The sequence below is a fragment of the Bacillus rossius genome, chromosome 3 (assembly GCF_032445375.1).
Source record: "Bacillus rossius redtenbacheri isolate Brsri chromosome 3, Brsri_v3, whole genome shotgun sequence".
In the NCBI taxonomy this organism is placed as follows: Eukaryota; Metazoa; Arthropoda; class Insecta; order Phasmatodea; family Bacillidae; genus Bacillus; species Bacillus rossius.
Window position 1 is genome coordinate 87,738,386 of NC_086332.1, and position 18,662 is coordinate 87,757,047.

The 18,662-nt window shown below is 40.6% G+C and overlaps 1 long non-coding RNA gene across 1 annotated transcript in view; it reads right to left on the reverse strand.

Annotated features, from left to right (window-relative positions):
- LOC134531477 (uncharacterized) overlaps positions 1-18,662 on the reverse strand; it is a 483,907-nt gene that overhangs the window by 175,232 nt on the left and 290,013 nt on the right. The gene's annotated exons all lie outside the window — the stretch shown is intronic.

The window sequence follows — 18,662 nt, forward strand, 5'->3', positions numbered from 1 at the left end:
TAAACGTATCATAACTCATAAGATTAATACGAAGAAATTTTGCCTAAATAAATATTTGATACAACCAAGTATAAGTGCAAGTGGTCGAAAATAAGGGTTTTGAGGACAAACTTATTTATAACCCTCTTAGTAGGCACACCAACGAATCCGTTCAGATTGTTTGTAAATCTTATAATTGTTATCTAAAACTTTGTCTGAAACAAATTTTAAAATGACGAACTATTACTGCATGGGATTAAAAAAACAGAGGTTGGAATAAAAAAGAATAAATATCAATTCCGTACCATACAAAAAGACGAAAAATTCATTACTTTTTAGTAGGTAAAATATAAAATACTAAAACATTCAAAACATTATCTAAAACCTTTGGCTGAAAAATGTTTATGAAACGAACTATCACCGTAAAAACAGGGGTTGAAATAAAAAACATTCAAAACTTCCTTAATATCGAATTCGTTCGATTTTATTTTAAAGTTTCTTAGTTTTACCTTAATCCTTGGTCCAAAGCAAAATTTTTGTATGACCATCCATGTATTAGTGAAACGTATAAAAATAGTATTCGAAGGTCAACAAATTCAAAACTACTTTTATAGGCATAATATTATATTGTTTCTAAGCTATTAAATGCTGGATCCTTTTAGTTAAAAACATTCGGAACATTTTCGATGCATGAAATATGAGAAAATGTCTTATCGATCATTTTGGAATATTGGAGAACATCTTAAAAATAGTCCAGATGTTTACAGAAGTTACGCGCGGTTAGGTGACGGACCAACAATGGTTCGAACCCGCGGCGATAACAAACAGGAGGGGAGCCATGCGGCCGCGGAAGTGACGTCACGCGAGATGTATCCGAGCCTTCTCCATGCAAGGCAGCCGGCGACGAGCTTACTAGCGGGGTGAAGAGATAAGCTTTCCAACGCACCCGCCCACCCACCCCTGACCACAGAATACTAACTTTTATTACCAAACTAGGGAGTACCCGCACTTCGCTACGGCAGTCTGCAGGCAGAACACACTCGCACTGCTCATTGTACACACCCCTCCTCGTGGGTGCGCCACTGTCGTCGCCATAGCCGTTGCCATGGATACGCAGAAGGCATCAACAACGCAAAAGCCCGTAGCCAAGGAAACGAAGAAAACATCAACTATGAAATGGCGATATTTCACCAAATCCTGCTAATCTTTTGTGGTGTGTCACAGCTCCGCCCGCAAGGGCCACTCAGCACTGACCCCCCTTAAATATGACTTGAATTTTGAATGGGAGCTCACCTTATACGTGTTGCGTTTGGTTGTGAAAATATGTTATTTTATGGTCATACATCTCCGCCTACCGTCATCGCAAGGGGAAAAATATATATCAGTTCTTACGTCTAATCATAAGATTTTAAAAACAAGAAGTTTCATCAAAAGGTAAAGTAGTTCTTGCGCCAACCTCGAACAAACAATCAAAGAAAAAAACTATAGTTTTATAATAGTATGGATATATGTTTTTTACAAAATTTTCATTGACAAAATGTTACCTACTTCAGTGAATATATATGCTAATATAAATCCCCGTTTATGAGTAGGCCTGTATAGTAAATTCTATATTCACCGTGATCTAGAAAAAACTCTTGAACCATCAAGTAAGTTGAATAAATGAGGCCTTTTAAAAATTCTCTCCCGAGTAATTAAATGCTGGTAGTATCCATATCACGATTAAAACCTGTTTGTCAACACCTGGATTATATTTGTAATTAGTAAGTTGTAAGGCGCCTAGGGCTTCAGTTGAAAAATGTTGAATAAAACAAACACATTTAATTTAATGTATACGAAATATTTATTAAACATCCAATTTTACTAATATTGTGCAAATGAAATTTATTTCTGATAAATATATGAAATTATAAAAAAAATTGACAAAAATATTTTTAATGAAGAAACTCTTGAAAAACGACATTGCGTGTTAATAGTCTCTGATCATCCGATAAACTTCCTTGCTGTGGATTCGAGTCAGTATACACCAGGATGGCAACCATACTGGCAGTGCGATTCTTGTGAAGGTGCTCACTTGATACAGTGGAGGCAATAACTTGAATTATATAAAACTTATATACGCGGCCAAAACGTGGCAAACTAAGCCACGGCTCACTACTTCATCACTAAAAAAATGCTGAAACCATCGGCTCGTCAAAATATGGCACTATGCCCCCATGCATACTATATTTTCGCCACGGACTCAGCAGTAAGGCTAGGAGGAACAGGTTAGTAAAAAGTAATGAAAATGTTACACTGTAAGGACATGAAAACAAAATTCATACAACGTTACAAAGTATATTAATTATAAAAATGTGCTGAATAGATTTGTGCCTATTGTAACTCGTGCAATTGTACAGTTTTAGATTAAAAATACAAGGTTTACAAAAAAATTAAACGGATTTTATGATGTTTTTTCCCAAGTAGTTATGGAAATTTTGTCCTTTAACCTCTGTTTATTCCATGCTTTGCATCAATGGTTGGTTGTATCGAAAAATGTTTCAAACAAAAGTTTTAGATAATATTTATAAGTTTTACAAACAATTTTAACGGACTTAATAATGTCCCTTCTCAGGGAGTTATGAAAAATTTTTCAATTCAACCCTTGTTTTTTCCAATCCTTGCAGTAATGGTTGGTCGTAAAAAAGTTTTTTATTTTCAGACGAAGTTGTAAAGAGTATTTTTCTGTTTTACAATATACGATAACGGACTTAATAGGGTACATGTTACGGAACTTATGATTTTTTAATTCAAATTCTATGGGGGAAGCAGTCTCCCTGTGTGTACTTGACTGGAGTCGGCCGGGTTAGGGGTGGTTGTCGGGCGTCGACGAGCCACAATCGCCGTCGACACCTGTTACAGCAGTCCGTGTCGTACAGCCGAGAGCCCGTCAAAGGCTCCCTCTCTCTCGCGCGCCAAAGCAGAGTTCCTCACTCGGGTCTTTGCTAGGCACCTCCAGACCTCGTCCGCCAAGTTTGCGCTGGCAAGCCTCGCTCCACCACTGCGTCGCCCCCTTCCTACTGAGCGGTGACGAGCTTTGGCCACACTGTTTACACCTAATTATCGAACAAAGTACCCTCTTAGTTACATAAGCCTTGCGCTTTGGCAATGTAGTGGCTAGCCTTGATACCGTTACAACGTAGTTTGTTGATTACTCAGTGACGTTGATTCGGGGAAGAAATTATCATGGGCAACATTCTTTACTTAAAAAATTATTCTTTCAATTTCATATTAAATATATAAACTTCTTCAGTGAATGAATTTGGTTTTAATGTTTAATAAAAATGTTGTAAATATAATTTTATTAATTAAATAGAAAACTTTTTACATGCTAATTTTTAAAAATATATATTAATTTGCACAGAGTTACGCATCTGACCCCTGAGCATTAGATTTTTTTTTTTGTAAATGTCAACTTATTCGTCAAGGAGCTAACTAGAAGGAACTACTTCCAACGAAATAAAGTTTTTGTTATATAATGGTCCTGTTACTCACATGTTTGTAGAGCATCACGCGCCAATTTAGGAAGTGGCAAATGCCGTAAACACAATGAGAAATTACTAAATTATGGCTTCACTTCTCGTCTACATCAAGATGATGAGTTGAGAATGGATATTTGAAAGGAATTCATTTGCGGTGAAATCAAAAGTTTCCTAAATTATCCACTGGCCCACGGCAACATTCACAACATTTCCCATTTACCAAAATTCCCTGTTTGATCCCACCGGCATTAAAAGTCGATCCGGGTAAGAGTCTACTCAAATACCCTGATCTCAATTTAGAAAAAATACAAAGAATATGACCGAATTGAACAGTAAAATACTTACAAAACCGGTATTTGAAATGTTAAAAGATACAGAATTTTGCGAAGCAAACCTAGAGAACGTCCTTGACCTAAAACCATTTTCGTTTAATGAAACCGGGAACTTGCAAACGAACACTATAATAGCTAATGCTATTATAAAGTTGCTAGAAATTTTTAAACTCTTTATGACTTTGTGAGATAAGGCCAAGTATTCAACTCATATTACGTCAAGGCTTTATTTATTCAATAAATATTTAAACGCATACGTTATTATAGTCGGTTTTTATTCGCTGGGACGAACCACTAATTGAACCATGTGATCGTTGGCGTACGGATTAGTTTACAATGATTAAGATTTTTAATCGTAAACCCACCTTTAGCGGCCCAAGAGACCGCACGTGCACACGTGAGGCAGCTGCGGCTCGGCTAGCAACTTCGGCAGAACTCGTTCCTCCTTGTTTCATGCCGCTGTCTGGATGCCATTGCTAAAATTGATAGTCCGCGACGTTAACCACAGGACCACGAGGGCGGAGTGAGTGGTCAGTGCAACCACTCACCACCAGGGGCGCTTGCGTCCATGGTCACTAAATCCAGTACTGGACAATTAGCAAGGCGGACCACGAGTCCAAGTGCCCAACCCCCGCATGGTAGACTCTTTTCTACTCTGTCCAACACTTCATCCAGACCATCCTCTATCTCCTGTAAATTCCAACACGTAATGCATGCCAATTTGCATCCCGCATGAATGTGCCCAGGGTTTTTCCTGTGTCTATGCAGGTTTTACCTGGGCCCAACCTATCTCTAGTTATATTCTAGATTTAAGAGTGAGGGGAGTTATTCATGGGGCCAATCGCTGCCATGGCTGGCCAATCCCCTCCTAGCACATGATGCATGCGACCCTCTCCCTGCATGGCTAATCCCAGCATGACTAGGCGTATAGGCTTCGGCCTGAGACGCACCTAGGTCCCTCCCTAACCCGGACCCCTCCAAAATACACTTAGTTTTAGTTAGGTTAGGAAAAAAAATCTAAAATTCGTACGGCGTAAGTGCTGAAGCTGGTGTACAATAATTAAAAAAACACAAGCGAGCTCATAGCAGGCCAAGCGCACGACTGCACACACGACATGTGCGAAATTGGCTCACAATTGAAATATTACTGTTAATTTTAGCCAATTAAATTTCACGGTATAGCCGACATCTGATGGTAGGGTTAGTAAATAAATATATTAACTACCAAAGGATTACCCTATTACATTTGACCGGCAATATGTTAACACAGTTTTTTAACGTATAAATTAATTTGGGTAACCTATGTAAAATTTTAAGTAACAATTATAACCACAAAATATTTACATTTTTTATTTAAATTGATAGCTAATGATTTTTATAAATAATATCATTAATTTATTTGTAAATTATTGTAATATCTCAACAAATTCTTGCCACAATATGCTTGATAAATATAAGCAGTTCTCTAGTCCCACCAAAATGGCTTCCCATCTACTCTCACTTGTTGTTGCGCCATGCGTCCGTAACAGAAATAACATATTCATTTCCCTCCTCTTCGCACGCTCTGTCTCTCATGCACACGACCGTACTATGCGCTATTGTGAATCAGTAGGTTGGAAAACATGGCGGTCAAATCTTGTGCGCACAACCTACTGTTTATGTTACTATTATTTGTTTCACATGTGCACCCAGTTTAAACCCACAAAACTGCAGGAATCAAAAAATGTATACGTGGACGCGTGGCTAAATCATAATTGCTCATATTTTAAAAACTCGTAGAAATTTCTCTCATGGTAAATACAGCCCTAGCATATGATGAATTATTAAAAGCACTGTAGTTTAACAATCCTCTGTTGTAAGCTGTCACATGGTATACAAGTAGTTCGCCCGAACTGAGACCTCGCAAGGTTCCGTTTTTAGTGTAGGTAAGTACTGACCAAAGTTAGTACCTACTTACTTATTTTGAGAAAAAGGAAAAAGAGTAAAATACTTCCGTACTAAAATTTAAAAATTAAATCAGAAAAAATATCCAAGACGCATGTAGGAAGGACGTGTCTTTTTTTTTTACAATACCATTGCAATTCTGTATTTAAATCAATATTTGTGTTTATATTTAAAAAGTTTCCCAAATACTATAAATACTCCAGATCGCTGTCGTAATGTATGTTAATGTGTGCTGAAGACTTAATTCAGGTGCTATTTGCTAGCATGCTTACCAGTTTGTAACATCAATAACTAACCTTCTTTAAAGTTATCATAAAAGTTTGCTTTTGAGGCCTTTCTTTAGGTCATCTTCTTTCGAATAAATTAAAATTTTGATAATATTAATGGAATTAGATTACAATAAAGCTTGCACAAAACTTTATTAGATTTATTTTTTTTAAGTGAAACTTCTTTGCTGAAGAGATAACAATTTTCAAGCGTTACGAAAATTCCGATCGCATGAGGGGAAATTGCTAGGTACGTGGTGGGGGAACAGACACGGCACAAACGTTTGCACACGCTTACACGCACGTATGCACACACTTGCACGCTCTTTCACAACCTTGCACACTCTTGCACACACTTTCACCCACTTGCTCCCCTTGCACAATCTTTCACACACTTGCACACACTTTGCAAATACTTGCACGAACTTTGCAACGCTTACACATACTTTTGCACACATCTAGAACAGACTTTTGCACACAAGTTTTCCCACACTTGCACACACTTTTGCATACACTTGCACACACACCTAAACACTCTTGCACACACTTGCACGCACTCTTGCACACACTTGAACACATTTTTTCACACACTTACACACACCTACACACTTTAGTACACTTGCAAACACTTGAACTCGCAAACACTTGCACACACTTTACACAGACTTGCATACGTTTATGCACACATCTTGCACACACTTTTGCAAAAACTTGCATACACTTGCTCATACTTGTGCACACATTTGCACACACTTTATCTACAGTTTTGCACACTTTTACACACATAATACACTTTTGCACACACTTGCGCACTCGCGCACTTGCACACATGCGAACTTGCACACTTGAGCTCTTGCCATCTTGCGCTCTCGCGCACTTGCACTCTCGCGCACTTGCGCACTTGCATATGCGCGATTTCTCTTCGGGGTGGACGTCGCGCTATCTTCACTTCGGGGCCGTTGGCGCAGTCGGTGATCGCTGTAGCAGCCTTGAGCGGGCTCCACGTGGCGGCGTGCGGCTCAGGTGTAACCCTGCCATGCTGCAGGGATAGGCGGGTCACTGCGGTAGGAACCCGCCTGCGCCTGACGCCACCCCGACTTGGGCAGAGGGCAACACAACGGAGTTTGAGGTTATTGTTGTGCACCGCGCCACGAGCCATATTCGCAAGAAAATATTCTTCTTTCATTTATATATTATTAATTTATTTACTTGTGTAAATCAGTATTTTTAACAGTGTTTTGTATTTTTTTTAATTTGCGATCATAACCGCTTCCTTACTATTCTCAATTATTATCTATTTTTCAATAAAAGTATACTAATAATTTATCTCTATCTATACCTAATAAGCAAGAAGTTCCCTACTGTCGTGCGTGAACTCCACACACACTTTTTTTTTCACATTTGATCGGTTGTTTATTTTAACAAGGATTTTAACAAATACCAACATTACAATCCATCCTAAGCAATTTACATTCAACCAACACAATTGCTGCACTAAATTTCCATATGATTAATCTAATCTGCTTTCATCAAAGGTCTTACAACTGCAAAGATTTTGGGTAAATATAGTAATGATGATAAATACCACGATTATTGTATTATGTACATGGGATGGTTGTTATACCATTGTTTGCAGATAGAAATATCGAATTAAGCTGATGTAAATAAGTGCTTTTAGACTTTATAGCCTATAAAATATTTCAATTATGTAGTCCAACGCTCATTTCTTTCAAGCTTTGATGAAAAAATAAGCTCAAATATGCACTACTAATAATTATAAATTCACTTTGTATAATTTTAAGAAAACTCAGTATCCTGCAATCCAATAATATGGTAACAAAACGTGTTTGCATTAGAAGATTTACAAAGAGGTCACGAATGAAGGGACCATGTGTAGAATATCTCATACCACAAAAAAAAATCACGACGTACTGGGTCACAATAATATGCCGCTGTAATTTATTTAACACGATCGGAGCGCGCATCTCGTCCGAAAGGAAAACGTAGTTTCGACTCGGATCATCCGGTCCCATCCCGTGTCGCTCCCCGACTGCCGCGCTCTAGCGAGCAGTCCCTGGACGTAATCCGACCCCCCTCCCACAATCCGCCATCAGCCGCCGCGAGACAGGCAGGAGGACGCGTGCGCTCGAGCGCGAAATACAGGGAAGGTTCGCCCTTCCGAATAAAGGGACGACAAAAACAGGCCGCCTGTATCGTCCCTTCCGGAGCACTCCTTGGAACAGAGCGGTGCGGGGGGGTATTTGCCCTGGGTGGACCGAGCGTGAAATCTGCTTACGCAAAGCTGAGTAACAAAACTTTTAACGACTGCAAAATGTAATATCTAGTGGCGGGCGTTATTTCGCGAAAACAAAAAAAAAAGTTTGAACGCCTATTAGACTGCAACAAGGTGTACCCGCACCAGAGGTTTCTTCCTCGTGATTGGCGGCCGTCTGTGTTAAGATAGTCGTTGCCTTTGCGCGTTTGCTTCCGCACTGAATAGCTGTGATTGGTGCTCTGTACCTGAAAGAAAGTCACCCAATCAAGAAACACAAAACGATGCGACAGTGTTTAAACTTTCAGACGGACTCGGAATCTTTTCGCGGAATGTGCATGCTTCTAGTAGCACTATATGTGAGCGAGTCCAGCCTGCCACCAGGGAGACCCGGGTCGGGCTCACGGCGATCAAGCACGGGTGTTTCCCTCAGCGGGAGACGAGGCGGACGTTCCGCGGGGCACACTCCGTCTCTGATTCATTCTGCCGCTTCATCATGTTGTCAGTCTCCAGCGACCTGCATGTTGACGAGGCATTGTTCGAGCACTAGTTCGATAGTTTACAGCTTAGATTGAATCATGAGGTACACTTGGTCTAGCATGGAGGTTTTTGACTTGTGGGTTGTAGCCACGTCGAAGGCGAAGATATCACCGACGTTTATGTCAACCTGGTATTCGCCATCATCAGGAAGCATTGACCTACTGAGGTTATTGCAAGTTCTCCTGCCTTTTAATACCTTCACCTGAGAGGAGAGTGTTTACCGATTGGCTGCAGCTGTGGGCCAATCAGAACCTTCCTTCCTTATGATTGGACTTATCGCCTCTGGTTGGTCGAACAGCCCAGCCAACGAAAAGAGAAGAGGCCACTGATTGGCCAGCACTCCCAGCCAATCACAGAAGCCCAACTCCGATTTACCAGACCAGCAGGCCAATCAGAAATAAAAAAAGGTTCTTATTTGCCCACAACTGCAGCCAATCGGGAAACATTCCTATCAGGCGAGAGTATTAAAAGGCAGGATAACTTGCAATAACTGGTAACTGCTCCCTGATAATGGCGACTGCAACGTCGACCGAAAAGTCAGAGATACGTCCCAGAAACCAGAAACCAAGCAACTCCAGACAATGGGCGCGAAAACCTGAGATCTTTATTAACTTGGCCTAGCAGTGAAATAAAATAGTCAATTAATTCAGGGATGCCCAAAACCGAGTACACCATCAGTGGGTAAACACTGGACCCACCCACGGTCTGGAGCAGTCTGTATCGTGTCAGGGCAATGGTGGACTGGTTCGTTACCATAACCCATGGCGAGGACACGAGGCTCGGACAAAGCGCCGTGTGCTGCAGCGGGGAGGAGGCCTGGCAGGCTGTCCTGCTTGCACGCTGGAGGGTTCGCAGGACCGCGAGGCGCAAACACCGAGCAGCTGTAGCAACACGGCGCGAAGACATCCGCCAGCCAGCGACACCCAGGCATTTCCGCTGCGCCAATGAGAAGCCGTACACGGCGCTCCCGCTGGGCTAAGTTCACTGGGTCACGCGGAGTTCACGCCACCACAGGGGGCTGACCACTCGCTTTCAGAACGAGTGTGCTTTATTGCGAATTCTTAAGCGCCAGCAATCTATAAACTAACAAAAAAATACGTGATGCAAGTCGAACGAATAATATAGTATATTTTGAAGGCTATTTTTAGCAATTAAAGATAAAATGCAGTAAAAAGAACCATTTTCATTTAAAAAATCATTACACAAGCGTAAACTCATTCGCCGATTAATTTTATTCTTTCAATGTACCTATGGCTTATCAAATATTTCCCATGTTCTCGTCAGCGACAAGGATTTCGATAATAGCTTCAGCGATGTAAATATGGCTCAGTTTCACAATATTTGTCATACAAAAGAAACCAACTACTGTTAATAGTAAGAGATAATAAAGTAATCCCTGCTTTCACATTTATAACAGTTCAAGTCATATTTATTTTACTGCCACTGTGTTTATGTTAATAAAATTTCCTAAATTTAAGTGAGATTTTTAAAATTACTTTGAGTTAAACTTATCCTGCAATTTATCGCATAAAAGTTAGTATTTGAAATGAGCACCTAAGCATGGACATTTTGTACACAAAATTGCATGTATAACCTAAAATAACAATTACTTAAACCCGATACATGTGAATCGTCCACTACCTTTCGCTCAAAATGGAAATATTTGTTGACTATTGCTCATTCTTATGTTGATATTAGTGTGTACTAGGCATTCAAAAAAATTTAAAGTGCATTTGTGAGTCGGTCCATGGCACATTGGTCATGATTACAAACTTGCGGCGAACGATCCTGGCTTCGACACCGCTGGCGAGATCCTTTTGTTAGGTTGGCGTTATGTTGTAATATTTAAAGAGTAACGTCCCCTTCCCTCTTCCCAAAGCATACAATTGTCATATCAAGTGGCAATGATAAGCAATAATTAAAAACAACTTAATGCATTGTATAGTTTAATGGATGCTCAGTTTACCTCTATCAATGCAAATTACACTTTTGAATCGAAGCAAACAAGGTGACAAAATGAAGGAAATCTTTTTTCTGCCTACCTTTTTCATGGCTTTGTAGCCTACCCCTTTTCCCATTCCACACTTTTCCGCCTCCCCCCCCCCCCCCCAACCGGCCAGATGACGAGGTTATTAAAAGGCATGTACCCAATTTTCGCCGGCAAACAATATGGTTTGTGAAAACCTTGTTAGTAGTAAAAAAAAAAAAAAGGACAAAGCTGGCTGGTTAGCCATGCGCGTGCTCTGTTCAAACGCTGAGCGGTGTCTGGATTCGCTGGGTGGAAGGGGGAGGTGTCGGCTCTATTCATTATTTACTCTTTTGTTTTCTGTTTCCGCTTTTCGCGGGACAGGCCTCGCAAAACAAGCTCGCGGCGAAAATCAGGCCGGCCTCTTGCAAAACAACCGGCCGGGCTCGACCGACGACGGCTAGTTGCGTTTAAATTAAAATTTCAGAACCCTTGCCTCGTACCTACTTTCAGCCCGTTGTAGATTCTTAAGCCGCATGGCTTAAGTACATTCTATGGGCTAATTGAAGGTGTAAAACTAAAAGTTACCAATTAAAGTGGTCATCTATTTTCAAACATAAAAAATTTTACAATGCATAAAAACGGGAATATACTATTCTTGAAATGCTTCCAAAGCATAAATATATGTATATATGTGTATAAACATATATGCATAACATTAATATGTAAAAGTGTATTTATGTTAATATGCATATATATTGTTATTTGCATATATGTGTATATATGCGTGTACGCATTTATTTGTATATGGAAATTGTACGGGTAAAGTTTCGAATAAAAATTGAAAGTGCGCTACTTACAACTGCATTATATCTTGTTAATACACTCCAATCGTTTATGTAAATTATATGGAATAAACACAATTCGTCATCGAATTTGGACATAAGCAATGCACGCGTGAAAATAAAATATTTTGACTTACAAAATTTGTAATTTAATTGTTAACACAACAAATATACCCGGACGATCACAAAAAGGCATACGTAAAGAACTTTACTTCTTTCATAAACCATTAATTACCACACACAAATTGTCGCTTAACATGAAAACTGAATTATTTTTGTAGGTTTTTTAGTCTACATGGCCTGTATCCATGTTTAATATTTGCTGTGGGTGTAATTTTTTCCGCCCGCAACGTTTTTCCGTGCTTGCCGACTTTGTATCACGTTAACCCCTGAGTGCTTACCACTCGCCATACATGGAAGCATTTCCAGTTGCAACTACCAGAGGAAGAGATTCTGTGACCGGGTCATGTGACCAGAAAGCAGTTCCCGCGGTGAGACTGTTCGTGACCCATCCACCCAACTCTGGGCGAGGAGCTATAGGCCTACTTGTGCTCGTTGTGTTCGTTCTGGATGCCGAGCTGCTGGAAATATATCCTCCTCCGCGGGCCCACAGCAAGTAGAGGTGCGAGAACAGCAGGGCAACGGGAGAACAGAAGAACATCACGCCGCCGCCTGACCGCCGTGGTCGTGCGCGCCGCCATGCTGCCGGAATCCACGCCGATGCCCGGTGTTGGACATAGCCGCAGATCGGGCTGAAAGAGTTTACCCATCAATGAGTTCGGACTTAGCACCAGCGGCCACGAGGAAGGAAGTGACTGCCATCGGAGAGTGAGTGCTGCAGTGTGCGTCGAAGGTAACTTGCTCGTGGACTGATTTACTCAACCCGCTCTGGTGAGTTGGCACTCGCTGAGCGAGTAAGTTGCGAAAACTCGCTCATCGGTTTTGGGTGCAGTTAGGTGGTCAGAATAGCACCTGGTACTTTTAAAGACTCGCCGACGACGTGACACTTTTTACTAGTCGAGCGAGTAATGATAAAACGAGTAAGCCAAGAGTGTTGGTGCAGATGGGAGACAAGTACTTCAAAAGCGGCGACGAGCTGGCTACAAGGCAGGCAGGCTAGAGACAGCAGCACGAAACTTCGACAGTAACTAACGATCAACGAGTTTTGTGTTGAATCGTGCAGTGGACTCGTTGGGTGCCTTGGATCATGTAGACATGGGGTTGATAGTGAAGCTCCCGCTAGCTGTTCCCGCCAACTAAGTCAGAGTCGAGCGCTGTGAGGGAATGCGAGTGCTACTCGGCGGGCGAGTAGACGCAGGAAAACGACTCGCCGCATACCCAGGATTGGACGTCTACTACAGGACGAGTGACAACCTTCGAAAACCCATAGCTTCAAAGGGGGATTAATGATTACAAAAATTTGTAAAATTAATTTGTGTACATATATATTTTGTTTGAAGAGGCACTTGGACAACATTGTGTAATATTTTCAGACGCTGCCTCGTCATAAGTTTCCAGCGTGTATAACATTTTTCTCTGGTATATTTTGGAGAGAATTATAAATTGAGTAATTGTCTTAAACGAGTTTGATGTGGGAAGTCATTTTCATTATTGTAACTCCCATTACCAAGTCACATCACTGTTTTGAAAATTAATGTTCATCAAGCAAAAGAGGCAGTTTCCTCTTAGACATACTTGTTATAATATTTGTCTGTGACTCAATCTAAACATTTACAAATATTTTTGTAGATGTCTTTCGAATTTTTATAAAGTTATAATCGCTTGTTATGGTAATTAGTTTTTCATCTCTGTTTGTCAACAGTATTTCTTAGAGACCGGTAAGGTGATAGAATTACAAGCTTGTATGCGAAGTAAGTAAAGCATTAAAGGATCGGAGTTTCTGCTTTATTATTATGGATTATTTTCACCTACACGGGTTCATAAAAATCACCATAGCAAACTCCCTCCATTTTAATTAATCAAGTAATTAATGAATTGCATTTTCATCGTACAAACTAGTTCGCTTCGCATTATTATAAACAAGGACTAGACTAACGATATGTGTTTATAAAATCAAATTAAAATATATTCAAGTTTCCTAAAATAACATTAAATTTCAAAATCTTTTGTTAGTTAATTCAACCGAATTTACCAGAGAAACGTAAATTGTACTGGCTTCACGAAAAGAAATATTTCACCACTAATATTGTTAAATTAAATATAATACAGTAAAATCATATAAAATTAATAAATGAAACATTTAAGTAGTTTTTAAAACAAAATAACATACATACGCTTATCAAAGTACACAGAACAACGTTAGAAAGTAAAACGCGCGTAATAATAGAATTAAAATTAATACAATCATAGGAAGTAATTTTCAAAGATTATCTGAAAAACGTGAAAAAATTTTTTCAGACCAAAATATGAAGTATTTAAGCAATGACCCATTAATTTCATAAATATGCAGGTTGGCCTACTAACACTTTTTGTCAACTCTTGCTTGATGCCAACAAAAAACAATAAAAGAAATGCCAGACTAACGTAGCCCCATTTCTGGACGAGTAGGGCTCCCATAAAGAAACGGCATGGCAGTAAAACTGCCAACCATCCTCGGCCGATGTCCGCTACTCGGGTAGTAGCACGGGAGTGCGAGGCTGTGCAGGAACGAAAGGGGAGGTTGTAAAGCGAGGATTCACATTCCGGACACACACCGCGTCGCGCATAATTACGGCGCCAAAGACTCGGCCGGTAGCCCGACAGTCGTCGGGCGGAATGCCAAACCAGGCCTCAGCCCTCCCCTCTCCCTGCCAATAGTGTTACCGAGTCCAGCGGACACGTAGCACGTGAAGAATTTGCGAATAAAATGATTAGACGTCTACACGTGCCTGGCCCTTCTCTCTCTCTCTCTCTCTCTGTCTCTCTCTCTCTCTCTCTCTCTCTCTCTCTGCTCTCCTTCGCACAACACAACTTCCCGTCATTGCCGCACCCCCTAGCGGCAACCCTTTCAGCCCATGCTGAGAGCTACACACAACACACGCGTCTTTCACGAGGCCAGAATAACAAGCGGCGACCGGAAGTGGTTGAAAAGGATCGCGCGCGCACAATTCGGGTGCGTGGCGCTTCCACGAAGAAAACAGGCGGGGAACCAAACAAACACGCCCGCTTCGTCGCTAGCTCATAAGTAGTCCCAGGCAACTTCATTCAAGATGCGTTAGAAAATTATCCATTCGTTCCTTCTTCCACGTGGATGTAAGTGCAGGATGTCCATAAACGAATATTCAAGTTTTGGATGGTATATCATAACAGTTTAATTTAGACTACTTACAACCAATCATACATCAAATTGAAGGCAAACTAACCTAGTTTTCCTTACAAATGTCCAATATGTGCATTTTTAGTTAGAATACATCCAACCTAAGGTTCAATTCTTCCCACACTTTGATTAACAATTCCGGAGTAATGGAAGTAATAGGATCTTAAATTCTGCGTCTCAACTCTAGAAAATCAGTATGTTGGGGGGGGGGGGCCCCTTGTACGTAAAGACGATACTTTATAAAGCCTCAAAGGAAAAAATCGCATGGCATTATGTCCGGTGAACGTGGAGGCCAGCGAAATTGAGCTTTGTCGTCTCGATCATTATGACCAATCCAACGGTCAGGGACTTCAACGGTTCAACCATTATCTTACAAAGAGATTCCTTTGGGGAGGACTGAAACTATAGATTCACTTTTAGAAAATCGTAGAACAGAAAACGCTTTACGCTCAGGAGTCGCCATTTTGCGTAGGTAGCGCTGCAAGCAAGAAAACAACCAAGCAGTACTCGCGCATGTGCTTATCTGAAACGGTTTGAATTATTCTTTAATTGTGACCTTGAACCAATACTTGAGAACGCTTACAATTAATACCATTAACATTTATAAATGGGACATTTTTTATGGACATACTGTATTTATTCTTCACAGCACGGATGTCGGAAAATGAGTCGACCATGGCCTGCAGTGGGTATTTGCCTCGTTTGGTGTCGAGAAACCGAGTTCAGGTTAGATGGACCGGATTCGAAACCATCTCTCTATATGTTACATTTAGAGATCCTAACCGTTTATAGGAATGTTTTACCATTACAGGATAGCCTTCACAGCCTATACGTTCTCGAGAACTGCCAAGATGTTCATTGGCTTTTTCTATCGACGTTCCTTCGTTGATGAAGTCTGTAAACGCCAATCACATTCGCAAACTAAATGTTGATTGGTTTCAATTCCAACCAGACATTAAAGTTTACTGCACTATATACGTGACTCAGTATCAAGTGGATAAAACATTTAAAATCGGGTGCACCTATAGAGTATCAACTTGATATGAGGAAAACATCACAGGTAGTAGGGCTTACGCTACATGGGTACGCACGTCCAAGATTTTACTGAGCTTCGAACCAACATGTAACCAACTCGTTGCTTCAAGATTTGGCATGACGGAGTTTGGAATCATCTTGTGAAAATGAACGTTTTCCGTAAAATTGTTTACGTTCTACTGATTTGCATACAACAGTATCGATGTAGTTTTTGTAAGAACTGATTGTATTTCTCTCTTGTTTATATATATTATTAGAGATATACATTCTTTTGCAGTGCCCAAGTTTGTTCATAATCAACGACATATAATTCTCAAATGTTTATCCTTTGGCTTCCAAAAATGTTTGATGTTTTAACCATATTTGACCATCCTGAAGTGGTAATTTACGTTCCAATAATTTTCTCAGTGTGTTATCCTTTTCCCCGCGGTCATTCGCGTTGAAGACAATGAAGATTTTCACATGAAACGGTGAGAGTAATTCTCGAGAGACCTACTCACGCGCCTATTGAGTGACGGAACACAACTTAACTAATCCTGGAAACCAACTAGAGTCAAATTAGCATAATGCAGTTTCAATTGCCAGGGTAATTATAAATGTGTAATTTAGAACGAAATTTTTTTCTGAAGAGCCGAAAGGTCTGATTAGAATAAGCTGCTGATTGGTGAATATTTACTGTTTGCCAATGTTCAGTTTTTAAATGTTAAGAAATACTATTCAAGCACTGAAAAATTTTGTGCGCACAAAATTTAGAATTCTTGGAAAGGATCTTCTATGCATAACAGCCACTTCATCGAGATTATAAATGTCACACATCATCAGTACTTAGTTCGGACGGGAATGAAAGTTCCTTTTCCTCACGACCTTTAGAAATTCAAACAATTTGAAGACAAAGAATAAATGTCATGATCACTGGCTTGGAAACTCAATTAGGTGTTTTCGACGAGTAAAGGCTGGTAGGTGGTGGAAAATGGTCGGCGTAAGACGTGTAAATCGTAAATGGAATTAAGTATTGTGACGGTAACGTTTAAAGTTAATCGTGTTCATATCTTGCAGCCGTCCTTCGTAGTTCTATTTGTTAAAGAAGCAACTCTAGTGCTCTGGAAATTAATCATGTGTAAGTCATGGTATGTCAAGGGGCCCGCCTCTTCAGGGGTGTATGTGTGATATAAGAGCGACGCTCACTGGTATTTCTAGCGCGGTGTCGCCTCTAAGCGAAAGGCTCGGAACTGGCGCGCAGTCTTCTCGTCGTGCATAGGACAACTATAAAACTTGAGCTGTGACCGTAACATAATATGGTAGATACATAGGTGCTATGCAAGATCCTTAGATGCTTTCAATAATCTGTACCGATTGTTTTATGCCTAAACATTACTCCGAAAACACGCCTTTTAGTCATTTTAACACTTTTAAAAACTTAATCAGGAAACAAAACAACTCATCGGCCCCCAGCGAACTCTTACATATTTTTTTCGTAAACAGACCCCACTCGGATATCTTGAGCAGTTTTCGAAATCGCGTTGTTTTTCCAGAATCTCTGAACACCATATTTGAGTCCAGGTAAGCGAGGCCCTTAAATGTAAAATTAGGTACAGTTTAACTAGTAAGAGTTATAATAGCATAAAAACGGCAATATTAAAAAGCCTAGTAAGAAAACTAAAGTTTAGTTTAAGAATTCATCTTGTTATGTAGATGTGCTAATGAGCATTCGTGAATTTAAAGTTAAAACAGTGTGAGAAGAATTTTACCGTATTTGTTGATATATTCTGTCCAGCTGAAAGGCTGCGCCGTGTTCGTGGGACACCCTATACGTTGAGAGCAGTGCTGTGTTTGCAATTGTGGAGGCTGTTTGAAAATACTGATTTCAAACGAATGTTCTTATTAACCCATATCAGGCGTGGTCAAACACAATTCCCGCAATGTTTTAGGTGTTGAGAAATGGCAATGGGGTATAAAGTTACTTCAACCACGTCACAGCATAACATATACTCACAGTTCCTTACACCATGTTTGGAAACTTTGTAGGTGAAGTAAAGAAAAGTAAATATAATGATATTTTGATGGCACAAAAGTAGTGCAATTAGTAAGAACTTTTTTTTGCAACTATGAACTCGTTTTTTACGCACGCACAAAACGAGCAGGAGTTAGTGTAACACGAACACAGTTTCTACACTTCTGCACCTCCAAGCCGCCGTATCGATCAGTCCAGCCACGTAGACTCAGACAGAGACGGAATGCGTCGCCACAACAGAGCAGGTTGAGAGTACAAACAAAAACAAAAAACACAACACAGTAATTCGTCTCGCTACTCGTGTTGTTCTATATTTATCAACTCGACCCGCCGTTCGTCACTTGTGACACCTTCCCGAACCGGCCGCCAGGTGCGCTGCTTGTCACAGACACGCGCAGTTTCTCTTCCACCGCTACACGTGTTGTGTTCAGCCTATTGTTTTTGCTCCGCCGCGTTTTCTTCACAAGCAGATAAATTCTACCCCCGCCTCTAATCCGATGTGTTCGCCCCCTCCGCGCCCCGGGCGCTTCCCTCCCGACCGGCGGGGATCAGTTACAAACGAGGAACAAGATCGAATGGCGTCGCGGGAAGTTCGCAATCCTTCAGCGTCTGAACATCTGAACATTCTTCTTCTT